The 13,368-nt window shown below is 40.4% G+C and overlaps 9 non-coding genes and 3 pseudogenes across 9 annotated transcripts; all 12 read left to right on the top strand.

The window, feature by feature from the left end:
- The first annotated feature begins 2,573 nt into the window (after positions 1 to 2,573).
- LOC139395840 (U1 spliceosomal RNA) lies at positions 2,574 to 2,737 on the top strand. Its single transcript, XR_011630631.1, has one exon. It is a non-coding gene; the product is annotated as a U1 spliceosomal RNA (small nuclear RNA).
- Positions 2,738 to 3,772: 1,035 nt separating this feature from the next.
- On the top strand, positions 3,773 to 3,936 carry LOC139395833 (U1 spliceosomal RNA). Its single transcript, XR_011630624.1, has one exon. It is a non-coding gene; the product is annotated as a U1 spliceosomal RNA (small nuclear RNA).
- A 488-nt stretch (positions 3,937 to 4,424) lies between these two features.
- Positions 4,425 to 4,588, top strand: LOC139395785 (U1 spliceosomal RNA). The gene has a single exon (XR_011630584.1). It is a non-coding gene; the product is annotated as a U1 spliceosomal RNA (small nuclear RNA).
- A 1,035-nt stretch (positions 4,589 to 5,623) lies between these two features.
- On the top strand, positions 5,624 to 5,787 carry LOC139395842 (U1 spliceosomal RNA). The gene has a single exon (XR_011630633.1). It is a non-coding gene; the product is annotated as a U1 spliceosomal RNA (small nuclear RNA).
- Positions 5,788 to 6,822: 1,035 nt separating this feature from the next.
- Positions 6,823 to 6,971, top strand: LOC139395795 (U1 spliceosomal RNA; annotated as a pseudogene).
- Positions 6,972 to 7,459: 488 nt separating this feature from the next.
- Positions 7,460 to 7,623, top strand: LOC139395836 (U1 spliceosomal RNA). The gene has a single exon (XR_011630627.1). It is a non-coding gene; the product is annotated as a U1 spliceosomal RNA (small nuclear RNA).
- Positions 7,624 to 8,658: 1,035 nt separating this feature from the next.
- On the top strand, positions 8,659 to 8,831 carry LOC139395789 (U1 spliceosomal RNA; annotated as a pseudogene).
- A 488-nt stretch (positions 8,832 to 9,319) lies between these two features.
- Positions 9,320 to 9,492, top strand: LOC139395788 (U1 spliceosomal RNA; annotated as a pseudogene).
- Positions 9,493 to 9,980: 488 nt separating this feature from the next.
- LOC139395838 (U1 spliceosomal RNA) lies at positions 9,981 to 10,144 on the top strand. The gene has a single exon (XR_011630629.1). It is a non-coding gene; the product is annotated as a U1 spliceosomal RNA (small nuclear RNA).
- Positions 10,145 to 10,632: 488 nt separating this feature from the next.
- On the top strand, positions 10,633 to 10,796 carry LOC139395832 (U1 spliceosomal RNA). The gene has a single exon (XR_011630623.1). It is a non-coding gene; the product is annotated as a U1 spliceosomal RNA (small nuclear RNA).
- A 1,035-nt stretch (positions 10,797 to 11,831) lies between these two features.
- On the top strand, positions 11,832 to 11,995 carry LOC139395831 (U1 spliceosomal RNA). The gene has a single exon (XR_011630622.1). It is a non-coding gene; the product is annotated as a U1 spliceosomal RNA (small nuclear RNA).
- Positions 11,996 to 13,031: 1,036 nt separating this feature from the next.
- LOC139395834 (U1 spliceosomal RNA) lies at positions 13,032 to 13,195 on the top strand. The gene has a single exon (XR_011630625.1). It is a non-coding gene; the product is annotated as a U1 spliceosomal RNA (small nuclear RNA).
- The last annotated feature ends 173 nt before the right edge of the window (positions 13,196 to 13,368 follow it).

Here is a 13,368-nt window from a genome sequence, read left to right as displayed (position 1 = left end):
TTCCATGTCAAGAGGATGGAGGTGGAGGAAGACTTTGAGCAACTAGACAAGCAGCTCCAAAGTGTAGATGCACAGAATCTCATGTTGAAATGTACATTTATTTTGACATTTCATTTACACTGTAGAAATAGTCAGCATTTTTCACACTACCGAACGCTATACAATTAGTTAATTTCAGTCTTATAAGCAATGCCTGTAGATATTTTTCTTAAGTAGTCATACTGAGACAGAGGTTACTGCATCACTTCCGATGTTTCAAACAATGTCTCTTGGCACATATTGTAAGGTTAAGCAACATTAGTGGTAAGGACACAAAGGACTGTGCCGACAAGGTCATGGACAGGTGTGTCATATTTTCAGAATAGATCCAATAAGAACGTCATTTTAAAGGTATCGTTAGTGATACAAACTGTCTGCAACAAAGACGGTACATCCAAGAACCTTATCTCCTCAGCAGTTTGAAAGTGTTCAATTCACAAAGTACTTCCTATGTATAGTGCCCTATGTGGCTCCCTATGTGGCTCTGGTCTAAACTTTCAGGCTCCTTACCTACGGCCTGATGTCCTTGTTCAACTTCAACGGCCATCACACGAAGCGGGGACTAGGAAACACAACGGTGTACTCGGTACCTACAAACATGTCATTATTCTGCAGTATATTTTGTATTAATAACTGGGTGGTTTTGAGCCCTGAAAGTTGATTGGCTAACAGCCGTGGTATATTTGAGCAATAATACATGACAGCCCATGTGTTACGATGACATTTTTATCATGGCTGTGAGTGTCATAGCCCTAAAAACAAAGTCCTCCGGGTTTTTGTGGTGCCGTAACCACACAATACATGGTTACAGTCTGTATCCAGGCAACGCTGAGTTGCGTTTTGTCACGTTCTGACCATAGGTCTTGTGTGTTTTCCTTGTTTTAGTGTTGGTCAGGACGTGAGGTGGGTGGGCATTCTATGTTGTGTGTCTAGTTTGTCTGTTTCTGTGTTTGGGCCTGATATGGTTCTCAATCAGAGGCAGGTGTTAGTCATTGTCTCTGATTGGGAACCATATTTAGGTAGCCTGTTTTGCGTTGGGTTTTTGTGGGTGTTTGTTTCCTGTCTTTGTGTTTGTTACACAAGATAGGACTGTTTTGGTTTTTCACGGTTCTTGTTTTGTATATTGTTCATCTTTCATTAAAGATGTATAAAGATGACCACGCTGCATTTTGGTCCTCCTCTCTTTCACCAGAAGAAAAACGTTACATGTTGTGCATAAGAACATCCTTATCTACACCCTCCCATTGCTTAAAGGGTCACAAAGGTCGCACAATCAAGATGACCTGCTCTGTCTGTTTTAATAGACTAGATTCTTATCTTGTCTCCTAAACCAATTATTCATTTGCATGGTGGTAATTTGCGTCGTCCCTTTTTGAGAAGAATGGTTTTAGGAGCTTGGCGATTTAGATGTATTTTAATTTCACCTTTATTTAACTAGGCAAGTCAGTTAAGAACAAATTCTTATTTACCGAGGAACAGTGGGTTAACTGCCTTGTTCATAGGCAGAACGACAGATTTTTACCTTGTCAGCTCTGGGATCGATCCAGCAACTCTAACCACTAGGCTCCCTCCCGCTACCCCACCTTGATCATGTGACCCTAATGTCCTTTTAACTTATTGACACTTATTTTTTATTTTGCTTTGCTGTAGCCCTTTATAAAATACCTGTACCATTTGTTGTTCTTCATTGGAGCAGACTCTCTCGTATGTCATTATGCTGGTGTTGTTCAGCTTTCTGGCCTGTTATCAATTAGTCCTTACTCTTACTTCATTTCATCACACAACCTACTAGCCCTGCATTTAAATACATTCAAGCATTCTCTTGAATAATTAGCCTACAGTAAACAATGGCCTAAATAATATATATTTTTAAAAATAATTTGTACACTCAACTCTCTGGTGCACCTATAATTTATTTTGTGTTGTTTACACTCTACCAAGCAATCAGGAACAATATATATATTACCATATATATATATAAATATATATATATATATATATATATATATATATATATATATATATATATATATATACAGTATATACAGTATATAGTAGACTATATTATTCGTCACATCGACGCAGCGCTGACTCCTTCCTCTTCCTACGAGCTCAAGTCACATGTCTTCCATACGTCTGACGTCATCTGCTTTTGGCTCCTGAGCGACCAGTCGGATAAACATTCCCCCATTTTTGTTCAAGTTGAATTGTTTACTTGCGATCTCTGAATACTGACAAATATATTAGGCTACAGTTGTTCACCAATGAATGTGATTATGTAGACGGACATTTAGAAAACAAATTCAATGCATATATAATTTCTACCGTATTGCATGATGGGAAAAAGATCGGTCCGTGATATAATATAGTAAAACAAAATGTATTACTTTTTTTTCGCCTTGTCCGCAACTGTATTCGTAAACGTCATTAAACCCTGTTCAATATGATGTGGTATTATCAGTAGTAGAAGTGGTAACCGTGAGTCAAACACCTTTGTCCTGGAAGGAGTACTCCTCTACCAACGTGTACAACTCATACTTACCTGGCAAGGGAGACACCGTGATCACGAAGGCGGTTCACCCAGGGCGAGGCTCAGCCATTGCACTCCGGCTGTGCTGACCCCTGCGAATTTCTCAAATGTGGAAATCTCGATTGCATAAGTTCTGGTAGTGGGGGACTGCGTTCGCGCTCTCCCCTGATCTTGATGTTAAAAATAAGCTAGGAATGTGTTAAATTCGGAGTTCTATTGAGTTTCGTGTTGAGAAGGAGATTTGAGACTATTTCCATTTTTTTTTACTTATCAGATGAATGACTGGGGTCTGTTTATAAGTCAATTAAGGCCTCAGAGATACATTTTGGTCTTCTGATAACCCGGATGTGTGCGATATGTTATTGTAGCACTGGTGATTATGCCTGTCATGTCCTGATAATGTCAAGGAAAAGGCCTACTTGTGAATGGATCATTTTGTGCCCTCATGACGTAATCTGGATTGAGGTCTTTTATTTGCTAGATTATTAAATCATTTATAGGACAGTTTGTCATTTAAGACCACAGTAAATGTCAACCATTACCATGCCACAGTCATTGCCCTGGTCAACCATTACCATGCCACAGACATTTCCCTGGTCAACCATTTCCATGACAACAGACATTTCCCTGGTCAACCATTACCATAACACAGACATTTCCCTGGTCAATCATTACCATGCCACAGACATTTCCCTGGTCAATCATTACCATTCCACAGACATTTCCCTGGTCAACCATTACCACGCCACAGACATGTCCCTGGTCCACTTATTTCCTGATAAAATCAGTCAATAAGATGGATTCTGTTGTTCCAAGATGCAGATCCATTCCACAGACATTTCTGCAGGTTTTTTTTTTGTTGCAGTGAGAATGTGAAGTGAGGTATTCTGCCAAATTGTATTTAGGCATATTAAAACACTTCAGTTTATTGCGATGAATGTGATTATGTAGACGGACATTTAGAAAACAAATTCAATGCATATATAATTTATACCGTGTTGCTTGATGGGAAAATAGTCGGTCCGTGATATAATATAGTAAAACAAAATGTATTGCTTTTTTTTCGCCTTGTCCGCAACTGTATTCGTAAACGTCATTAAACCCTGTTCAATATGATGTGGTATTATCAGTAGTAGAAGTGGTAACCGTGAGTCAAACACCTTTGTCCTGGAAGGAGTGCTCCTCTACCAACGTGTACAACTCATACTTACCTGGCAAGGGAGACACCGTGATCACGAAGGCGGTTCACCCAGGGCGAGGCTCAGCCATTGCACTCCGGCTGTGCTGACCCCTGCGAATTTCTCAAATGTGGAAATCTCGATTGCATAATTTCTGGTAGTGGGGGACTGCGTTCGCGCTCTCCCCTGATCTTGATGTTAAAAATAAGCTAGGAATGTGTTAAATTCGGAGTTCTATTGAGTTTCGTGTTGAGAAGGAGATTTGTCACTATTACCATTTTTTTAAAATTATCAGATGAATGACTGGGGTCTGTTTATAAGTCAACTAAGGCCTCAGAGATACATTTTGGTCTTCTGATAACCCGGAAGACACCACCACAAATATATTAGGCTACAGTTGTTCACCAATGAATGTGATTATGTAGACGGACATTTAGAAAACAAATTCAATGCATATATAATTTATACCGTGTTGCTTGATGGGAAAATAGTCGGTCCGTGATATAATATAGTAAAACAAAATGTGTTGCTTTTTTTTCGCCTTGTCCGCAACTGTATTCGTAAACGTCATTAAACCCTGTTCAATATGATGTGGTATTATCAGTAGTAGAAGTGGTAACCGTGAGTCAAACACCTTTGTCCTGGAAGGAGTGCTCCTCTACCAACGTGTACAACTCATACTTACCTGGCAAGGGAGACACCGTGATCACGAAGGAGGTTCACCCAGGGCGAGGCTCAGCCATTGCACTCCGGCTGTGCTGACCCCTGCGAATTTCTCAAATGTGGAAATCTCGATTGTATAATTTCTGATAGTGGGGGACTGCGTTCGCGCTCTCCCCTGATCTTGATGTTAAAAATAAGCTAGGAATGTGTTAAATTCGGAGTTCTATTGAGTTTCGTGTTGAGAAGGAGATTTGAGACTATTTCCATTTTTTTTTACTTATCAGATGAATGACTGGGGTCTGTTTATAAGTCAACTAAGGCCTCAGAGATACATTTTGGTATTCTGATAACCCGGATGTGTGCGATATGTTATTGTAGCACTGGTGATTATGCCTGTCATGTCCTGATAATGTCAAGGAAAAGGCCTACTTGTGAATGGATCATTTTGTGCCCTCATGACGTAATCTGGATTGAGGTCTTTTATTTGCTAGATTATTAAATCATTTATAGGACAGTTTGTCATTTAAGACCACAGTAAATGTCAACCATTACCATGCCACAGTCATTGCCCTGGTCAACCATTACCATGCCACAGACATTTCCCTGGTCAACCATTTCCATGACAACAGACATTTCCCTGGTCAACCATTACCATAACACAGACATTTCCCTGGTCAATCATTACCATGCCACAGACATTTCCCTGGTCAATCATTACCATTCCACAGACATTTCCCTGGTCAACCATTACCACGCCACAGACATGTCCCTGGTCCACTTATTTCCTGATAAAATCAGTCAATAAGATGGATTCTGTTGTTCCAAGATGCAGATCCATTCCACAGACATTTCTGCAGGTTTTTTTTTTGTTGCAGTGAGAATGTGAAGTGAGGTATTCTGCCAAATTGTATTTAGGCATATTAAAACACTTCAGTTTATTGCGATGAATGTGATTATGTAGACGGACATTTAGAAAACAAATTCAATGCATATATAATTTATACCGTGTTGCTTGATGGGAAAATAGTCGGTCCGTGATATAATATAGTAAAACAAAATGTATTGCTTTTTTTTCGCCTTGTCCGCAACTGTATTCGTAAACGTCATTAAACCCTGTTCAATATGATGTGGTATTATCAGTAGTAGAAGTGGTAACCGTGAGTCAAACACCTTTGTCCTGGAAGGAGTGCTCCTCTACCAACGTGTACAACTCATACTTACCTGGCAAGGGAGACACCGTGATCACGAAGGCGGTTCACCCAGGGCGAGGCTCAGCCATTGCACTCCGGCTGTGCTGACCCCTGCGAATTTCTCAAATGTGGAAATCTCAATTGCATAATTTCTGGTAGTGGGGGACTGCGTTCGCGCTCTCCCCTGATCTTGATGTTAAAAATAAGCTAGGAATGTGTTAAATTCGGAGTTCTATTGAGTTTCGTGTTGAGAAGGAGATTTGAGACTATTTCCATTTTTTTTTACTTATCAGATGAATGACTGGGGTCTGTTTATAAGTCAACTAAGGCCTCAGAGATACATTTTGGTCTTCTGATAACCCGGATGTGTGCGATATGTTATTGTAGCACTGGTGATTATGCCTGTCATGTCCTGATAATGTCAAGGAAAAGGCCTACTTGTGAATGGATCATTTTGTGCCCTCATGACGTAATCTGGATTGAGGTCTTTTATTTGCTAGATTATTAAATCATTTATAGGACAGTTTGTCATTTAAGACCACAGTAAATGTCAACCATTACCATGCCACAGTCATTGCCCTGGTCAACCATTACCATGCCACAGACATTTCCCTGGTCAACCATTTCCATGACAACAGACATTTCCCTGGTCAACCATTACCATAACACAGACATTTCCCTGGTCAATCATTACCATGCCACAGACATTTCCCTGGTCAATCATTACCATTCCACAGACATTTCCCTGGTCAACCATTACCAAGCCACAGACATGTCCCTGGTCCACTTATTTCCTGATAAAATCAGTCAATAAGATGGATTCTGTTGTTCCAAGATGCAGATCCATTCCACAGACATTTCTGCAGGTTTTTTTTTTGTTGCAGTGAGAATGTGAAGTGAGGTATTCTGCCAAATTGTATTTAGGCATATTAAAACACTTCAGTTTATTGCGATGAATGTGATTATGTAGACGGACATTTAGAAAACAAATTCAATGCATATATAATTTATACCGTGTTGCTTGATGGGAAAATAGTCGGTCCGTGATATAATATAGTAAAACAAAATGTATTGCTTTTTTTTCGCCTTGTCCGCAACTGTATTCGTAAACGTCATTAAACCCTGTTCAATATGATGTGGTATTATCAGTAGTAGAAGTGGTAACCGTGAGTCAAACACCTTTGTCCTGGAAGGAGTGCTCCTCTACCAACGTGTACAACTCATACTTACCTGGCAAGGGAGACACCGTGATCACGAAGGCGGTTCACCTTGGGCGAGGCTCAGCCATTGCACTCCGGCTGTGCTGACCCCTGCGAATTTCTCAAATGTGGAAATCTCTTATGTGGGGGACTGCGTTCGCGCTCTCCCCTGATCTTGATGTTAAAAATAAGCTAGGAACGTGTTAAATTCGGAGTTCTATTGAGTTTTGTGTTGAGAAGGAGATTTGTCACTATTTCCATTTTTTTTTAATTATCAGATGAATGACTGGGGTCTGTTTATAAGTCAACTAAGGCCTCAGAGATACATTTTGGTCTTCTGATAACCCGGAAGACACCACCACAAATATATTAGGCTACAGTTGTTCACCAATGAATGTGATTATGTAGACGGACATTTAGAAAACAAATTCAATGCATATATAATTTATACCGTGTTGCTTGATGGGAAAATAGTCGGTCCGTGATATAATATAGTAAAACAAAATGTATTGCTTTTTTTTCGCCTTGTCCGCAACTGTATTCGTAAACGTCATTAAACCCTGTTCAATATGATGTGGTATTATCAGTAGTAGAAGTGGTAACCGTGAGTCAAACACCTTTGTCCTGGAAGGAGTGCTCCTCTACCAACGTGTACAACTCATACTTACCTGGCAAGGGAGACACCGTGAACACGAAGGCGGTTCACCCAGGGCGAGGCTCAGCCATTGCACTCCGGCTGTGCTGACCCCTGCGAATTTCTCAAATGTGGAAATCTCGATTGCATAATTTCTGGTAGTGGGGGATTGCGTTCGCGCTCTCCCCTGATCTTGATGTTAAAAATAAGCTAGGAATGTGTTAAATTCGGAGTTCTATTGAGTTTCGTGTTGAGAAGGAGATTTGAGACTATTTCCATTTTTTTTTACTTATCAGATGAATGACTGGGGTCTGTTTATAAGTCAACTAAGGCCTCAGAGATACATTTTGGTCTTCTGATAACCCGGATGTGTGCGATATGTTATTGTAGCACTGGTGATTATGCCTGTCATGTCCTGATAATGTCAAGGAAAAGGCCTACTTGTGAATGGATCATTTTGTGCCCTCATGACGTAATCTGGATTGAGGTCTTTTATTTGCTAGATTATTAAATCATTTATAGGACAGTTTGTCATTTAAGACCACAGTAAATGTCAACCATTACCATGCCACAGTCATTGCCCTGGTCAACCATTACCATGCCACAGACATTTCCCTGGTCAACCATTTCCATGACAACAGACATTTCCCTGGTCAACCATTACCATAACACAGACATTTCCCTGGTCAATCATTACCATGCCACAGACATTTCCCTGGTCAATCATTACCATTCCACAGACATTTCCCTGGTCAACCATTACCACGCCACAGACATGTCCCTGGTCCACTTATTTCCTGATAAAATCAGTCAATAAGATGGATTCTGTTGTTCCAAGATGCAGATCCATTCCACAGACATTTCTGCAGGTTTTTTTTTTGTTGCAGTGAGAATGTGAAGTGAGGTATTCTGCCAAATTGTATTTAGGCATATTAAAACACTTCAGTTTATTGCGATGAATGTGATTATGTAGACGGACATTTAGAAAACAAATTCAATGCATATATAATTTATACCGTGTTGCTTGATGGGAAAATAGTCGGTCCGTGATATAATATAGTAAAACAAAATGTATTGCTTTTTTTTCGCCTTGTCCGCAACTGTATTCGTAAACGTCATTAAACCCTGTTCAATATGATGTGGTATTATCAGTAGTAGAAGTGGTAACCGTGAGTCAAACACCTTTGTCCTGGAAGGAGTGCTCCTCTACCAACGTGTACAACTCATACTTACCTGGCAAGGGAGACACCGTGATCACGAAGGCGGTTCACCCAGGGCGAGGCTCAGCCATTGCACTCCGGCTGTGCTGACCCCTGCGAATTTCTCGAATTTCTCAAATGTGGAAATCTCGATTGCAAAATTTCTGGTAGTGGGGGACTGCGTTCGCGCTCTCCCTTGATCTTGATGTTAAAAATAAGCTAGGAATGTGTTAAATTCGGAGTTCTATTGAGTTTCGTGTTGAGAAGGAGATTTGTCACTATTTCCATTTTTTTTAAATTATCAGATGAATGACTGGGGTCTGTTTATAAGTCAACTAAGGCCTCAGAGATACATTTTGGTCTTCTGATAACCCGGAAGACACCACCACAAATATATTAGGCTACAGTTGTTCACCAATGAATGTGATTATGTAGACGGACATTTAGAAAACAAATTCAATGCATATATAATTTATACCGTGTTGCTTGATGGGAAAATAGTCGGTCCGTGATATAATATAGTAAAACAAAATGTATTGCTTTTTTTTCGCCTTGTCCGCAACTGTATTCGTAAACGTCATTAAACCCTGTTCAATATGATGTGGTATTATCAGTAGTAGAAGTGGTAACCGTGAGTCAAACACCTTTGTCCTGGAAGGAGTGCTCCTCTACCAACGTGTACAACTCATACTTACCTGGCAAGGGAGACACCGTGATCACGAAGGCGGTTCACCCAGGGCGAGGCTCAGCCATTGCACTCCGGCTGTGCTGACCCCTGCGAATTTCTCGAATTTCTCAAATGTGGAAATCTCGATTGCAAAATTTCTGGTAGTGGGGGACTGCGTTCGCGCTCTCCCTTGATCTTGATGTTAAAAATAAGCTAGGAATGTGTTAAATTCGGAGTTCTATTGAGTTTCGTGTTGAGAAGGAGATTTGTCACTATTTCCATTTTTTTTAAATTATCAGATGAATGACTGGGGTCTGTTTATAAGTCAACTAAGGCCTCAGAGATACATTTTGGTCTTCTGATAACCCGGAAGACACCACCACAAATATATTAGGCTACAGTTGTTCACCAATGAATGTGATTATGTAGACGGACATTTAGAAAACAAATTCAATGCATATATAATTTATACCGTGTTGCTTGATGGGAAAATAGTCGGTCCGTGATATAATATAGTAAAACAAAATGTATTGCTTTTTTTTCGCCTTGTCCGCAACTGTATTCGTAAACGTCATTAAACCCTGTTCAATATGATGTGGTATTATCAGTAGTAGAAGTGGTAACCGTGAGTCAAACACCTTTGTCCTGGAAGGAGTGCTCCTCTACCAACGTGTACAACTCATACTTACCTGGCAAGGGAGACACCGTGATCACGAAGGCGGTTCACCCAGGGCGAGGCTCAGCCATTGCACTCCGGCTGTGCTGACCCCTGCGAATTTCTCAAATGTGGAAATCTCGATTGCAAAATTTCTGGTAGTGGGGGACTGCGTTCGCGCTCTCCCTTGATCTTGATGTTAAAAATAAGCTAGGAATGTGTTAAATTCGGAGTTCTATTGAGTTTCGTGTTGAGAAGGAGATTTGTCACTATTTCCATTTTTTTTAAATTATCAGATGAATGACTGGGGTCTGTTTATAAGTCAACTAAGGCCTCAGAGATACATTTTGGTCTTCTGATAACCCGGAAGACACCACCACAAATATATTAGGCTACAGTTGTTCACCAATGAATGTGATTATGTAGACGGACATTTAGAAAACAAATTCAATGCATATATAATTTATACCGTGTTGCTTGATGGGAAAATAGTCGGTCCGTGATATAATATAGTAAAACAAAATGTATTGCTTTTTTTTCGCCTTGTCCGCAACTGTATTCGTAAACGTCATTAAACCCTGTTCAATATGATGTGGTATTATCAGTAGTAGAAGTGGTAACCGTGAGTCAAACACCTTTGTCCTGGAAGGAGTGCTCCTCTACCAACGTGTACAACTCATACTTACCTGGCAAGGGAGACACCGTGATCACGAAGGCGGTTCACCCAGGGCGAGGCTCAGCCATTGCACTCCGGCTGTGCTGACCCCTGCGAATTTCTCAAATGTGGAAATCTCGATTGCATAATTTCTGGTAGTGGGGGACTGCGTTCGCGCTCTCCCCTGATCTTGATGTTAAAAATAAGCTAGGAATGTGTTAAATTCGGAGTTCTATTGAGTTTCGTGTTGAGAAGGAGATTTGAGACTATTTCCATTTTTTTTTACTTATCAGATGAATGACTGGGGTCTGTTTATAAGTCAACTAAGGCCTCAGAGATACATTTTGGTCTTCTGATAACCCGGATGTGTGCGATATGTTATTGTAGCACTGGTGATTATGCCTGTCATGTCCTGATAATGTCAAGGAAAAGGCCTACTTGTGAATGGATCATTTTGTGCCCTCATGACGTAATCTGGATTGAGGTCTTTTATTTGCTAGATTATTAAATCATTTATAGGACAGTTTGTCATTTAAGACCACAGTAAATGTCAACCATTACCATGCCACAGTCATTGCCCTGGTCAACCATTACCATGCCACAGACATTTCCCTGGTCAACCATTTCCATGACAACAGACATTTCCCTGGTCAACCATTACCATAACACAGACATTTCCCTGGTCAATCATTACCATGCCACAGACATTTCCCTGGTCAATCATTACCATTCCACAGACATTTCCCTGGTCAACCATTACCACGCCACAGACATGTCCCTGGTCCACTTATTTCCTGATAAAATCAGTCAATAAGATGGATTCTGTTGTTCCAAGATGCAGATCCATTCCACAGACATTTCTGCAGGTTTTTTTTTTGTTGCAGTGAGAATGTGAAGTGAGGTATTCTGCCAAATTGTATTTAGGCATATTAAAACACTTCAGTTTATTGCGATGAATGTGATTATGTAGACGGACATTTAGAAAACAAATTCAATGCATATATAATTTATACCGTGTTGCTTGATGGGAAAATAGTCGGTCCGTGATATAATATAGTAAAACAAAATGTATTGCTTTTTTTTCGCCTTGTCCGCAACTGTATTCGTAAACGTCATTAAACCCTGTTCAATATGATGTGGTATTATCAGTAGTAGAAGTGGTAACCGTGAGTCAAACACCTTTGTCCTGGAAGGAGTGCTCCTCTACCAACGTGTACAACTCATACTTACCTGGCAAGGGAGACACCGTGATCACGAAGGCGGTTCACCCAGGGCGAGGCTCAGCCATTGCACTCCGGCTGTGCTGACCCCTGCGAATTTCTCAAATGTGGAAATCTCGATTGCATAATTTCTGGTAGTGGGGGACTGCGTTCGCGCTCTCCCCTGATCTTGATGTTAAAAATAAGCTAGGAATGTGTTAAATTCGGAGTTCTATTGAGTTTCGTGTTGAGAAGGAGATTTGAGACTATTTCCATTTTTTTTTACTTATCAGATGAATGACTGGGGTCTGTTTATAAGTCAACTAAGGCCTCAGAGATACATTTTGGTCTTCTGATAACCCGGATGTGTGCGATATGTTATTGTAGCACTGGTGATTATGCCTGTCATGTCCTGATAATGTCAAGGAAAAGGCCTACTTGTGAATGGATCATTTTGTGCCCTCATGACGTAATCTGGATTGAGGTCTTTTATTTGCTAGATTATTAAATCATTTATAGGACAGTTTGTCATTTAAGACCACAGTAAATGTCAACCATTACCATGCCACAGTCATTGCCCTGGTCAACCATTACCATGCCACAGACATTTCCCTGGTCAACCATTTCCATGACAACAGACATTTCCCTGGTCAACCATTACCATAACACAGACATTTCCCTGGTCAATCATTACCATGCCACAGACATTTCCCTGGTCAATCATTACCATTCCACAGACATTTCCCTGGTCAACCATTACCACGCCACAGACATGTCCCTGGTCCACTTATTTCCTGATAAAATCAGTCAATAAGATGGATTCTGTTGTTCCAAGATGCAGATCCATTCCACAGACATTTCTGCAGGTTTTTTTTTTGTTGCAGTGAGAATGTGAAGTGAGGTATTCTGCCAAATTGTATTTAGGCATATTAAAACACTTCAGTTTATTGCGATGAATGTGATTATGTAGACGGACATTTAGAAAACAAATTCAATGCATATATAATTTATACCGTGTTGCTTGATGGGAAAATAGTCGGTCCGTGATATAATATAGTAAAACAAAATGTATTGCTTTTTTCTTCGCCTTGTCCGCAACTGTATTCGTAAACGTCATTAAACCCTGTTCAATATGATGTGGTATTATCAGTAGTAGAAGTGGTAACCGTGAGTCAAACACCTTTGTCCTGGAAGGAGTGCTCCTCTACCAACGTGTACAACTCATACTTACCTGGCAAGGGAGACACCGTGATCACGAAGGCGGTTCACCCAGGGCGAGGCTCAGCCATTGCACTCCGGCTGTGCTGACCCCTGCGAATTTCTCAAATGTGGAAATCTCGATTGCAAAATTTCTGGTAGTGGGGGACTGCGTTCGCGCTCTCCCCTGATCTTGATGTTAAAAATAAGCTAGGAATGTGTTAAATTCGGAGTTCTATTGAGTTTCGTGTTGAGAAGGAGATTTGTCACTATTTCCATTTTTTTTAAATTATCAGATGAATGACTGGGGTCTGTTTATAAGTCAACTAAGGCCTCAGAGATACATTTTGGTCTTCTGATAAC

This window comes from Oncorhynchus clarkii, unplaced genomic scaffold (genome assembly GCF_045791955.1).
Source record: "Oncorhynchus clarkii lewisi isolate Uvic-CL-2024 unplaced genomic scaffold, UVic_Ocla_1.0 unplaced_contig_4922_pilon_pilon, whole genome shotgun sequence".
Taxonomy (NCBI): domain Eukaryota; kingdom Metazoa; phylum Chordata; class Actinopteri; order Salmoniformes; family Salmonidae; genus Oncorhynchus; species Oncorhynchus clarkii.
This window is presented reverse-complemented; position numbering and strand designations above follow the sequence as displayed.